Source organism: Octopus bimaculoides, chromosome 28 (assembly GCF_046866305.1).
Source record: "Octopus bimaculoides isolate indiv1 chromosome 28, ASM4686630v1, whole genome shotgun sequence".
In the NCBI taxonomy this organism is placed as follows: Eukaryota; Metazoa; Mollusca; class Cephalopoda; order Octopoda; family Octopodidae; genus Octopus; species Octopus bimaculoides.
In genome coordinates this window covers 23,734,594-23,749,593 of record NC_142955.1, presented here as the reverse complement: position 1 = coordinate 23,749,593, position 15,000 = coordinate 23,734,594, and the positions used below count along the sequence as shown (strand labels likewise).

General features: G+C 38.4%; 1 protein-coding gene across 3 annotated transcripts in view; it reads right to left on the bottom strand.

Moving 5' to 3' along the window:
- Positions 1-15,000, bottom strand: part of LOC128251176 (uncharacterized) — a 74,945-nt gene that overhangs the window by 16,054 nt on the left and 43,891 nt on the right. Inside the window, exon 1 of one of the 3 annotated variants that reach the window (XM_089343914.1) lies at positions 1-130. This exon is cut by the window's left edge and continues 70 nt beyond it. The exons of the other annotated variants lie outside the window; for them this stretch is intronic. The gene's annotated coding sequence lies outside the window, so the exon portion shown is untranslated. Of the gene's footprint in view, positions 131-15,000 lie in introns of those variants that run through there. 3 annotated transcript variants of the gene reach the window in all.

Sequence of the window (15,000 nt, the reverse complement as noted above, 5' to 3'; positions counted from 1 at the left end):
ACCTACTTTCAGAATTATCACTGAATGTCCAAAAATGTCTGAACTATTCACAGCAGCCGACAGTGTCCAATGACATCGCTAATTTCTGCCGCTGTCAGAATTGTCGTCTTCGTCCACTCTAAGCAAGTGCAAAAACGATTCTCACCTAAAGTTTGAATTACATTTGATGCATAGCAAGCTATTATTATCTACAGTCACGCTTCACTGAACAAACAATAAATATATCTTCTTTTAATTATCGGGTTGTTTTTTTTACATATTGCACGTGTTTTCGTTATTGTTATTGATAGACTTAATGATAGTTTTGTTTGTAGTTCGGTTGAATTAAAGGGTGTTATGGTTACGGTAATAATGATATTAGAAGTGGTGGTGGTGGTGGTGGTGGTGGTGGTGGTGGTGGTGGTTATATTATGGTGGCTGCGTACTGCAAGTGATGGTGATGTTGTAGGGAGGTAAAATCGGTACTGGTTATGATGGTGATTGTTTTGGTTGTAGTTGTTGTTGTTGTTGCGGTGTGGAGAGATATTGGTGAATGATTTTGTTGCTGTGGTTATGGTTGGGCGACATGTTTGTTGGACTGAGCGATGGTGGTCGGTGGATGATGTTAATATTGCTTTGGTGGTGATAGTGGTGGTCGTGGTAGTGGTGGTGGTGGTGGTGGTGGTGGTCGTCGTCGTCGTCGTCGTCGTCGTCGTGGTAGTGGTGGGGGGGGGGATTAACGAGGGTGATAGTGTGAGGAGTATTTTGATTGCGTTGGCGTTCCTGTTGTGAGAAGAAAATTAAGGGTGGTGCTGGTGGTGGTGATGGAGTATTGGAGAGACTTTTGTTGGAGTAGTTACAGTGCGATATTGACGAGATTCTGAAATTAGTAATGGTGATGTAGTGGCGATATATCACGTATCGCAGTTGGACAGTCCTTTACGACCGAATACAAATTTATAGGAGATTCAAAGTGGTTTGTTAGAATAATTTGAAACGTAGTGCAGACGTTACAGTTGTGTGTTTCCACTAAACACAATTGGGCCTGGCTTGGAAAAGCCACTTGTTTGTCCGTTTAAGAGATAAATTTAACTAATGTCAGGTTTTGTTAAAACCTTCATCTCAGACCACCTTTCAATTTTCTGTTCGTAAGTAGAATGATATAGATTTTGTGTGTATATATATATATATATATATATATATTGAAAAATGGTTTCGCACGCACACACACACACACATACACACACACACACACACACACACACATACACACGCACAGATGCTCTATGGGTCTGTGAGTATGCGTATGCGCATCTGCATGCGTGGGTATGTGGCTGAAGCCTTGTACCTAAGAAAGGCAGGCGCGTTTAGGATTAGTGCTTTTCAAATATTCAAAAATACCTTTGAAGCCCTACTCTGTGACGTCATGATCTCTTGTAAAAGTCCACGGCCACCCTCTTTTCTTGGTAGGTAAAGTCGTTCTATATCTGCCTTGGGGTGGTGCATTCTATGCATTATCAACAGTTTTCGTATTTTTCTGTCAAGATTACATATTTCAGTAATTGACCAGTTAATGATATTGAAACTGTAAGTCACGACCAATATAGCTAAAGTATTGACCGCTTCGATTCTGTTTCTTGCATTCAGCTCTGCCTTAATTATTGCCATTACCCTGCTATAACATTCTTTTCTGATCCTCCCCATCATCATGAATATCTGATTTCTTCCCCTTCAAATACCCCTAGGTATTTGTAGCTCTCCGCTGGTTCTAACATTCTGTTGGTCAAGATTAACTTTGGATGTTTCTATCATTTTTCTTTTAATAAAAATAGATTTTGCACATTTATCGAGGCCAAATTACATTCTGATGTCATCACTGAATTGTTTAACAATTGCTAGTAAGCCCTTGAGTTGTTGGTCATTCTTTATATCCATGTAAAAGAGATGGTTTATATTTTTATCAAACATTTTATAGCCATATTGTACAACATCGAGCAATTTCGAGAGAGGTATTAAGGCTAGACAAAAAAGGAGTGGTGATAGAGAGTCACCCTGGAAAATGCCACATGAAATTCTTACATCTCAAGCATTGAGAGATTCATTGTCACTGTTCAAAGTCAGAGTGGTTCTCCATGATCTCATACTTACAGACAGGAATTTACACAGAGTAGGTGCTATTTTATAAATTTCCAGACATTTCTTAATCCAGTTATGTGGTAGACTATCAAAAGCTTTTTTTAAAGTCTATCCAGGCTATCGATAAGTTCTTGTGTTGTTTGTGACAATCTTCCAAGATCACCTTATTGATGAGTTACTGATCTTTACAACCATAGGACCCACGTATTCATCCGTTTTGCTCATTAGGGAAGATGCCACTTTCTGTTTAGAAATTATAGGTGTACTCAGTCAAGACAGATGTTAGTATTTTATACATCGTTGTTAAGCAGTCTATAATTTTTTTTGCTTCATTTGTTTCTTCATTTCTTGCAAGTAAAAATGTTACACCATTAACTCGCCAAGAAAGAATCGTACTAGGTTGTTGCAAAACATTGTTGTAAAGTTTTGTTAGTAGTTAATGACTCTCTGGGAAGGCATTCAACCAGAAGTTAGGAATTTTATCCTTTTCCTAGGGACTTCCATTTATTTGACCTCCCGAGAGCAGATCCTACAACCTATTCCTTGATACCCTCCCACTTTTGCTCTTCTAAGGAGTCAGTACATATTCTATCAATCCAAGGGGCCTTTTTTATTGTGTTTTCTTTCTTTTGCCCAAATTTTATTTCAAAATTCCTGCACTTTACTGTAACTGGTACTTTCCCTATCTTCCTGTAAAAATTATTATTATTATTATTATTACTATTATTATTATTATCATTATCATTGAATGAGAAAGCAGTGCATCCATCAAAGTGACACTGGTGTAAAATATACGAAGCCCATTATACCCATCATGACTACCCATCTGATAGGGGTACACAAGGCACATGTTTTACAACCATATGTGCATGACATGGTGATCTCATATCACGATAAACAGAACATGACCTCGCAGGTGGGGCCCAGTTAGAATTTTCTGCAGGTCGAGTAGCCCATCCCACTCAAATGGTCCCTGAATAAAGGTTGGTTAAGGATATTGAACGAAACACCCATGTTTCCAGAGATGAATTATCCAAACCCCGAAGAATTCCTCCCAACACATGGCTATGATGCTCCCCTGCTATTTCTGCTCGTGGCTTAGCTTCCAGTGTATATAGATTCCAACTCTGTCGTGTCTGTGAATATATTCCTTCTTGACCAGGACCGGGCAGCCAGAGACAATATGATTTATTGTTTCTTCTCCATCACCACACAGTCTGAAGTTTCTTGTATTTCTTTTCATTATGTGTTTTTTAGAGATTTTTTGGTGGAGAGGCTTTGATCTTGTGCTGCAATTAAAAATCCTCCAGTCTCTACTGAGCTTCTCAGCCGTTGTTGGAATTTTACTTTGGCAAAAAATGTCCGATAGAACAAGTATCAAAGGCGAGTTAAGGCGGCGAGCTGGCAGAAACGTGAGCAAGCCGGGCGAAATGCTTAGCGGTATTTCGTCTGCCGTTACGTTCTGAGTTCAAATTCCGCCGAGGTCGACTTTGCCTTTCATCCTTTCGGGGTCGATTAAATAAGTACCAGTTACACACTGGGGTCGATATAATCGACTTAATCCGTTTGTTTGTCTTTGTTTGTCCCCTCTGTGTGTAGCCCCTTGTGGGTAGTAAAGAAATAGGTATTTCGTCTGCCGTTACATTCTGAGTTCAAATTCCGCCGAGGTCGACTATGCTTTTCATCCTTTCGGGGTTGATAAATTAAGTACCAGTTACGTACTGGGATCGATGTAATCGACTTAATCCCTTTGTCTGTTCTTGTTTGTCCCCTCTATGTTCAGCCCCTTGTGGGCAATAAAAAAAATAAAAATAAGAATAAGTATCAAACTATCAAGTAAAGTACTGGAGTCGATTCATTCAACAAAAACAGAAATTTCTTCAAGGTTGTGCTCCAGCATGGTCACTGTCTATTAACTGAAACGAGTAGAAAAAGAAAAGAAAAGGATAAAAAGATGTAGCTAGCCGGCTTGTTGTCTTGCTGGCTGGCTGGTTGACTGGCTGGTTGGTTGGTTGGTCGAATGGTTAAACAAAGTGGCTGCTAGCTAACAGGTTAACAGGGCAATTGATTTCATACATGACATCCAAGGATGTGCCCTTATCAGTAAATCTTAACGCATGGCAAATAATTGATTATTGGAATTGCAGATGCATATATATATGTGTGCATACCTACGTCTACCTGTATATATAGGTGCATATCTGGGTACAGGACATTGCAAACAAAACGTAGACAAGAAAATAATAATAACCAGAATACAGAAAACACACAAGCCACATAGAGAACATTTTCCTTCATCAGCTGCCACCATTCTAACACCGGCGTTTCGAAGTGTGTGTATATATTTGTGTGTTTGTCTTTGTCCCCACCAACATCGCTTGACAATCGATTGTGGTGTGTTTACGATCCTCAAATAAATATTTAATAGGAATTGCTGTTGTGCGATAATAAGCTTGCTTCCCGACCTCATGTTACTAAGGGAAAAGCATTTCAGTACAACACTACAATAGGTGGTGGTGGTCATGGCAGTCGTCAGATGGTCCCCAGTGTTTTAATGTCCCAAGTGAAACGTCCCCCCAATCTCTATGTTTGTGTATCTTGTAGACAGCAGCCGTATGTTTGCTATAAATGATCATAATTTGTTGGTTAATGATCTCATTACAAATAATCAACTTAATTATTATATCGACCTGGTAGATGTATTTTCCAGAAACATTTCTCTCAGTGAAATGTTGTCTTCTTCGTTATATGTACAGGATCTGACAGTTTCTGACAATGCTAGACATGTTGCTGTCCTTCCAGGTTTTGGAGACAAATATCCAGTGTACATTCGCCGTTTGTGTGTTATTGAAAATAACCTGATAGCATCATATGACTGGAAAAATAAAAACATTAAGATATTCACATTTGATGGTCAGCTTGTGGACTCTATCAAATTGAATGTTTTTCCTGTTAATATGTCATTGACAGTCAAAAACACTGGTTATTACAAGTTATGGTGCTATAAAAGTTGAATTCCCATTGTTGTCGGTAACTTACCTGACAAAAAATGAATATAAATGTATTGCTTCTTTATCAAACAATCAACTGGTGTGTAGTAGATGGAGACATAAACGTAATTTGTACGTTATCGTTATTGATGAAAAACATTCAACCGTGAATATAATAAAACAAATGGACATACCTGAGACATTAACGAAAGACAGATGTGGCCGTATTAATTACATTTGTAATATTATAGTTACTGTTAATGATGTTAGCATTGTCAGCAATAGAAGATTCATAATATCCATCAACAGTGATGGTCAGTATTTGCATTCAGTTAGACACTACATGGCTTATGATGATATTAAGTATAACAACATGACAATTGATGACAGTTATTTGTACATTTATGGATGGTGGGACCGTTATGGTGATTTCACTGGCTATAATAGCTTAGTCTGTTTGACACAGACAGGAGAATACAACAGAATATTTAGAAATAGTAGAATTTATAAAGATAAAATAGATTTCACCACGATAAACTGTAATGGTCCACGTTTTGCTGGAAGCCACAACAAAGATAAATTGTATGTTGAAGGGTTGTTTATGGTGAATCGAGAAAGCTTCCCGGTTGCTCGTTTACAAACAGACGAATTTCCTGTTCAAGTAAAAGATTTTGATATTTCTGATGAAGGAAAGACAGTTGTGTGTGAAAAAGCCAAGAAACAGTAGGTCCCCAATGGATCTGGCTCAACACAAGATGTGCTAATGGTCATTGGGCTGAGAGGGGGATCCAAGGTGTTGGAGAAAGTCATTTCAGGATGTACTTGGATTTTACCTGTGGAAGACGGCTTTATTATGAAGTTGTACCTGTTGAGGGAAGTAAAAGACCATTTCAAAGATATATATATATCTTTTTAAATACTTTTTGAATGATTTTAAATTATTTAAAAAGTATTTTAATCATCAGATAAAATCTTTTAGTCGGTGGATAATTATTTTATCTTCATATTATTTATATTTGTTTAGTAGGACTCGTATTTTGAATTTCTAGTCTGCTGCTGTTGTCGTTGTTGCTTTCGGTCGTCTGCTTTTCAATGGAGAATCAATGACATGAAAGTCACTGGTTTGCCACCAGACATACATTATACATACATGCACATATATGTATGTATATATATATATATATATATATACATGTATATATTATATATATATATATATATATATATATATATATATATATATATATATATATATATATATATATATATATATATATATATATATATATATATACATATATTATATAAATATATCTACACACACACACATGTATATACATATTCTATTTAAAACTGCAAAATTATCCCAGAACTGTTAAACAATTTTATTTTACTTGTTTCAGTGATTTGAATGCGGCCATGCTGGAGCACCTCTTTATGTATATACATTCAAAAGTATATACACACACAAAGAGTGTGTGTTGAGGAATGTTACAACACTGATTGTTAGTGTGTAGAATGCAATGTATGCGATGCAGGTTCGATTCCCAGGTGAACCCATTTACAAGAAGAAGAAGAAGAAGAAGAAGAAGAAGAAGAAGAAGAAGAAGAAGAAGAAGAAGAAGAAGAAGAAGAAGAAGAAGAAGAAGAAGAAGAAGAAGAAGAAGAAGAAGAAGAAGAAGAAGAAGAAGAAGAAGAAGATTGAAGTTTACTATTTCTGGAAATATTTATTTGTCATAATAAAAAAAAGCAAAAGATTGACGTCCAGGAATAATTCCAAAAACCATCAAAGAATTTTCTGAAACATCAAAACCAAGAATTTCACAGACTTCATTTTCATCTCCTGTGAGGAATAAATATTTTGGATTATTTTCAAATATCAGGATTTCATTATCTTCAAATGTTTCCTCTTCAATATTTCAAGATATTTCATAAATATTGTTTCTTGCATCTGTTATATAAACACATTCACCAATTATGGTTAAATGACGCCTTGGAATATAATATTGCATAAAAGAATGCTTCTTGTTTTCTATACTTATCCTCCTCACCAACGACTTTTCCCTGAACCATTCCACTAAACAATCTTCCCACCTTCCAAACTCCTTCTACTCCCTCCTCACAACAACATCACCAAAAGATGTGACTCCCACATCATCTACCCCTTCATCTCCCTCAAACCTTCCCTTTCTCCCGACCCCCCCCCCCTAACACACTTCATCTTTAAATTCCCCATCTTCAATATCAACCACATCCACATAATAAGAGTCAAAGATGTCAGGGCCTTTCCAATAATAGCTATCCTTGTTCCCACATTTTCTTACGTATTTCTCGTCTCTATCTTCTTGAGTTATGTTTCTAATATAATGACCACCACACACGAGTTGATTGTCGTTGTATTTATAAATCCTGTTGTAGTATTTCTCAGTTCTGATGGTTTTTAAACAGCAAAGATCCTTGTTGAAGACCCTCATTTCTCTCCCAAAGGCGACAATGAAACATTCATCTGTCCACCGACATATGTCCAGTGGTAGTTCTTCTTGTTGTTCATGTTGAAGTATGTCCACTGTTGTTGTTGTTGTTCTGATTAATGTGAGACTTTCTCGAAACATCAACACACTCACATTCTCATCTAACTTAATTAGTTTATTGTTCTAGTTCCTAATGTCCCTCAAATCATAACAAACAGGTTCCTTGAATGCAGGAATGGAAAAAGGGATCATTGCTGTTCTATATGGAAGTCTCCTCACTGATATTTCATCAGTTCCTGAATTATTAATCTCCGCTGTGTAATTACCACATCTCACCTTTAATCTACCTTTACTAATTATTTCACCTGATTCACCTCTTCTTCCTCCATCTCCATCTCCTCCTCTGTATTCCAATTTATTAATTAATCCATTACTGAACATTTCCTCAGATGTAATGGAAGGGAAACAAAGACCAGAATCAAGATTTAATAAAGACACAGATTCCAGAACCTTCACTTGGTCCCCATCAATCTTTATGCAATGACATTCAATCAATTCAATATGTTGACACCAGTAAATACCCCCCACTCTTCTCCATATTACACCATAAGGGACGAGACTTGTCCAAGCTTTAGATGTCTTCAAATCTTCTCCATTCAGTTGAAATATTTCTTTTCTTTTAGGAACCGTGGCCATTATGTGTTTTCCTTGTGTAAAACACACACCACCAACTAAACCTGCCACATTTCCGTGACATAGCAGCTCCCCGTCTTCATCAAAAATTTTAACATTTCCATTATTGGCTTTTTCTTGTCCACGGAATAAAAACGTGAAACAGCAAAGATGTGTGTCTTTTCTATTATTTAATGTTTTAAGTTTTGCAGTATAAACTTTGTGGCCATGCTGGATCACCACCAACAACATCAGTTTGGTCCCCGTCCTCTACAAAAATCATGCTCGCATTGCATCCCAACAGCCAGACAGAACTTTGTCACCTCCACTGACCCTGCTCTCTTTAACATCATGCCATGACACATAGGAGAAGACAGAAAAAAAAAAACAATTATTGTATTGAAATGGTTCCTGGGTGAATATCTCCAACAAATTTCAGTTGAACCCTAAACACCCAGATATATCCCTGCAAACAATACCTCTTTACTCGAATGGGTTATGGTGCCCACAGAATTACTGTAATGTGAAACATCATTAAATGTCGTTTCCAACTGGTTTCTCTCAAGTTAACCATGGACTTGGGTAGTTCTAACTGAAACTTATCTATGTATCTAAGTATATAAGTACACATACATTAATACATACGTGCACACACACACACACAATACAATCAGCTTAGATTGCTGTGTATTGTTGGTCTTCAGATTCGACAATCTTCAATGTTTCTTTCACACACTTGCTTTGTGTATTGTTTTTGTTTTCCTGTACACGACTCCATTCTCTCCTTTCTCTCTCTCTCTCTCTCTCTCGTTCTCTCTCTCTCTCTCTCTCTCTCCTCTCTCTCTCTCTCTCTCTCTCTCTCATCTCTCTCTCTCTCTCTCTCTCTCTTCCAAATAATCACTCTGAAATCATTTGATCCTTGTTCTTCTTTTGGTTTCCTTTCCACTCCCTTCCTCTCAACATTTAACAATCCACTTTTGTGTCACAATGGCCAAGCAGCATTCAGACAAAAATGAATATAATTGAAACCCTCTTTGCAAACTGATAACACATTCATTTACTGATTCAGGGTCGTCTGAAGGGTTTTGTTTTTAAAAACCCTTAGAAACTAATTTTTCTAATGAATATGCATTGTTCAGTATAAATTTCACTTTCTTCAGTAGGAATGCGAATACTTACACCACCACCAACAACAACAACACCATTATCACTTTCGTTGTCATCATCATCATCAACACAATCACTGTGTTATTTATTTTGAATTTATTAAAAATAAATCTATTTTTTCTATTTTTATTTTCTTCTGCCGTCCACTGATTAAAAAGGTGAAGCAGCACCTTTGGGTGTTTTCCTTTTTCCTATCAGAATGCAATCTTGGATGTTTTCATATATATATAAGTTCAATTAGAGGTTAAATTGGCCTTAGTTAAGGGATGGTACCTCTCTCTCTCTCTCTCTCTCTCTCTCTATATATATAATATATATATATATATATATATATATATATATATAATATATATATATATATATATATATATATATATATATATATATATATATATATATATATATATATATATATATATATATATATATATATATATATCAGTCCATTTGTTTGCTCCCAATTATCTTCCGAAACACACTTGTAGACTATGACAAGATATATTCCAACATGTGGGTTCCATTCCTTCCTCTGCCGATTATATTCTTTTAGTTTCCGTCTACCAAATTCTACCCACAAGGTTTTGGTTGGCCAGAGGGTGTAGTAGAAGACTACAGTGGGACTGAACCCTGAGCGTGTGGTTGGGAAACAACCTTCTTACCACACAGCTCTACACCTGAACATGAAGCATGTTGTATAGTTAGATGGATGGATATATATATATGTATATGGTTGAGGAGGGTATTGGATTTAACCCAACCCCGGAGGATACAGGTAATACCGAGTAAGTGCTGTACACCGACTAGTTTGCTCCAATCGTTGTATGAACAGGATTGGGTATTATAAGTCGTGTATTAGCGTGTGTATATGTAAATATATAAAAACAAAAAGATCAAGAGAGCAAAGGTAAGGTGCCACGCAGTAGGACTGAACCCGGAACCATGTGGTTCGTAAGCATGCTACTTACCACACAGCCACTCCTATGTATATGTATGCGTGTGTATATGTTTGTGTGTCTGTCTTTGTCTCCCCAACATCGCTTGACAACCGATGCTGGGGTGTTTACGTCCCCGTAACTTAGCAGTTCGGCAAGAAGACACCGATAGAATAAGTATTAGGCTTACAAAGAATAAGTCCTGGAGTCGATTTGCTCGACTAAAGGCGGTGCTCTAGCATAGCCGCAGTCAAATGGCTGAAACAAGTAAAAGAATAATATCAGATTGCAAGATCGCATTTCTGATATACAGGTGCTGTGTCGCCCTGGTGCAGTTAGTGTGGAAGCCCTCATTATCTCATCGCAGCTGTGCTGGGTGGGACATGTTTGCAGGATGAAGGGCTACAGGCTCACAAAAGCAGTTGTCTACGGAGCTGTAGTGGCCAGAGCTTGCTATAGAAGTGTGTGCTAAAGAGACACGAAGAAATCTGACATCTCCCAAGACATCTGGGAGTAGAAGGCCCTGTAGTGCGATGCATGGCGCCGAAGGTTGAAGCTCCTATTTCCAAAGCATTGAGGAGAAAGAACAGAGGGAATACGAAAGGGTACATGAAAGGCATCACTTCTCCGTTGCATCCAGAAGCTTCACCTGCAGCAGATGTCATCGCTGCTACAGATGAAGAACAGGCCCGAAATCACAAACGCGCTTTATGTCACATTAATGCCATGGACGCGAGGGTTGATTTTTCATCACTGGCTGAAGTCCTTCTTTCTCGGTCGAAAATAGCTAGTTGCACTATCAGGACAGCCTCCGGCACTCTACGTGATGACATCTGGAGTCTTGCAGTGATCAGCTCTTGTTCTCCCGTTGTTTGCTGCAAGTATTAATGAAATAGATGTCAACTCAAAGCATGCTACTGTGTTAAAATACACAGAAGACATTAAACTATACCCGAGATATAGTTTTAAATACACATACATACACATGCGTGCGCATACACGTATGCATGCGTGTATGTGCACGCATACGCTTGTATTATCATTTCCCAAGGCCCTATGATAGAAATCTGAGACGTGGGCCTCACACTTGTCTTGCAACACGTTTTTCTGATTGTTGTTGGCACTCCGTCGCTGACGACGTCGAGGGTTCCAGTTGATCCGACCAACGGAACAGCCTGCTCGTGAAATTAACGTGCAAGTGGCTGAGCACTCCACAGACACGTGTACCCTTAACGCAGTTCTCGGGGGATATTCAGTGTGACAAGGATGACCCATTGAATTACAGGCACAACAGAAACAGGAAGTAAGAATGAGAGAAAGTTGTGGTGGAAGAGTACAGCAGGGTTCGCCACCATCCCCTGCCGGAGCCTCGTGGAGCTTTGAGGTGTTTTCGCTCAATAAACACTCACAACGCCCGGTCTGGGAATCGAAACCGCGATCCTATGACCGCGAGTCCGTTGCCCTAACCACTGGGCCATTGCGCCTCCACACGTTTTTCTGATACCATGTAATGTAAATAGCGGGAGGTAACTCTTCTATAATATTATAGCTCAATGACTCATTGTTATCTCCCTTGCGTTAAAAATAACAAAACCAATTTATCGCCCTTTAAACGTTGACGTTCTGTTAGAACCGGAGTCCTCGACTATTTTGGACCCCTCTTGATTTTTATTTCATTCTGGTGGACCCCACCCCTAGCCATTCTATGTTTAAAGAGTAGTTTTATAAAAACTTTTTTCAAATTTCTATTTTGTTTATCACACATTAACCTGTGTAGGTTGAACAATTGAGAAAGAAACCGGAGGAATTTTATTTTAAGCACCCCCATATAACACCTCACATCTTTTTATTTTATGGAATTTTCAGAAAAGGTTTTGCGAATTTATATTCTACACGCGGGAAGTCATACGATTATACAAAAAAAAAAAAATGGCGCGTGACTTAAGGGCTATATAGCCGTTATTTTTAGCACATCTCACAACCACCTCGTTTGTTTGTCCCTCTGACGTAGTGATGCTTTTCGATATTTTTCTCAGCCCCCCCCCCTCACCTCACCAGGCGGCGAGCTGGCGGAAACGTTAGCACGCCGGGCGAAATGCTTAGCGGTATTTCGTCTGCTGTTACGTTCTGAGTTCAAATTCTGCCGAGGTTGACGTTCTCTTTCGGGGTCGATTAAATTAAGTACCAGTTGCGTACTAGGGTCGATGTAATCGACTTAATCCCTTTGTCCATCCTTGTTTGTCCCCTCTATGTTTAGCCCCTTGTGGGCAATTAAAAAAATAAGAAATGTTAGCGCGCCAGGCGAAATGCTTAGCAGGTATTTCGTCTGTTTTCATGTTCTGAGTTCAAATTCTGCTGAGGTCGACTTTGCTTTTCATCCTTTCGGGGTCGATAAATTAAGAACCAGTTATGCACTGGGGTTGGTGTAATCAATTTAATCCCTTTGTCCTTGTTTGTCCCCTGTCTGTTTAGCCCCTTGTGGGCAATAAAGAAAGAAATATTCCCCCTCCCCATAAACACATTTATTGGTCTTTTGCTGGGATTTAAACCAAAAAATTCGAACTGTCCGTATTTTAAACTGTGATTAGAAAACGAAAATGGGAAAAAATTAACAAAGAATTTATTCGGTAGTCGTGTGAATTCCTGTGGGTAGAATACAAAGTGGAAAAACTTTTCTGAAGACTCCAAAAGATGAAAAAGTTATGAATAGCGAAAGAGTGTGCTTAATGCAGAATCCCAGCAGCGGTTTCTTGCAAAATATTGTCAGGGGCCCTTAAAATACTTTCGTGGCTCCCCAATTTGACTATTTTGTTACATGGGACCCACCCCCACCCCAAAACTCTTATATGGATCCTCAGTGGCCGTATGACTTCGTTTGAGAACCATTGTGTTGGAGTAAACAATATTGCAGTACATGCCATGAGAGAAATTCAAATACTAATGAAGCCTCTATTGCTAATTCTGTTACTCTTTTACTTGGATCAGTAATTTGATTGTGGCCATACTGGAGCACTGTCTGGAAGGGTTTTAGTTGAACAAATTGACCTCACGATTTGTTTTTTGTTTTTTGGTTTTGATGCCTTGTACTTATTCTATTGGTCCCTTTGGCTGAAATCGCTAAGTTATGGGCAGGTAAACACACCGTCACCAATTGTCAAGGTGATGGGGGACAAAAGCAGACACAAAGACGCACACACATAAATATATATACATATACATACATATAGGCGTAGGAGTGACTGTGTGGTAAGTAGCTTGCTTACGAACCACATGGTTCCGGGTTCATTCCCACTGCGTGGCATCTTGGGCAAGTGTCTTCTACTATAGCCTCGGGCCGACCAAAGCCTTGTGAGTGGATTTGGTAGACAGAAACTGAAAGAAGTCTGTCGTATAAACAAGTAAAAGAGTAAAGAGAGTATATATGTGTGTGTGTGTATATATGTATGTATGTGGTGTATATATATATATATATATATATATATATATATATATATATATATATATATATATATATATATATATATACTTTATTTAAAAGCAGCAGAAATATAACAAAAAAAACCGTTACTCTGAGTTTCATGTTCCCGTTCATCGGTATATATATATATATATATATATATATATATAGAGAGAGAGAGGAGAAAGAGAGAGAGAGAGAGAGAGAGAGAGAGAGAGAGAGAGATAAAGAGAGAGAGAGAGAGAGAGAGAGAGAGAGAGAGAGAGAGAAAGAGAGAGAGAGAAAGAGAGAGAGAGAAAGAGAGAGAGAGGGAGAGGCATGGCTGTGTGGTAAAAAGCTTGCTTCCCAACCACATAGTTCCAGGTTCAGTCTGCTGCCTGGAAAATTCGGCAAGTGTTTCGTACTATACCCTTCATCCGAACAAAGCCTTGTGATTGGACGTGGTAGATGGAAACTGAAAGAAGCCTGTTGTATATATATATATATATATATATATATATATATATATATATATATATATATATATATATATATATATGTATGTATGTATATAATAATAGCCTGGGCAAAGTTCAGAGATCTCTTACCTCTGCTGGTGACAAAGGGCCTCTCACTCAGAGTAAAAGCAGACTGTATGACGCATGTGTACGAACAGCCATGCTACATAACAGTGAAACATGGGCTGTGACTGCTGAGGACATGCGTAAGCTCGCAAGGAATGAAGCCAGTATGCTCTGATGGATGTGTAATATCAGTGTGCATACCCGACAGAGTTTAAGTACCTTGAGAGAAAAGTTGTACCTAAGAAGCATCAGTTGTTGTGTGCAAGAGAGACGTTTGTGCTGGTATGGTCATTTGGCGAGAATGGATGATGATAGCTGTGTGAAAAAGCCACAGCCTAGCGGTTGAGGGTACCTGTGGAAGAGGTACACCCAGGAAGACCTGGGATGAGGTGGTGAAGCACGACCGTCAAACATTAGGCCTCACCGAGGCAATGACTAGTGACCGAGACCTTTGGAAATATGCTGTGCGTGTGAAGATCCAGCAAGACTAGTGAGACTATAATCTGAGGCCTTTACCAGGCGTGTAGTCAGCCCACTTATACATACTTTTCCTTCTTTGGACACAAAGCCCTGCTTACGAAGACCTGTTGAGGCAAGAGAATTTAAAATCGAAATCGAACCAAATTCAACGAC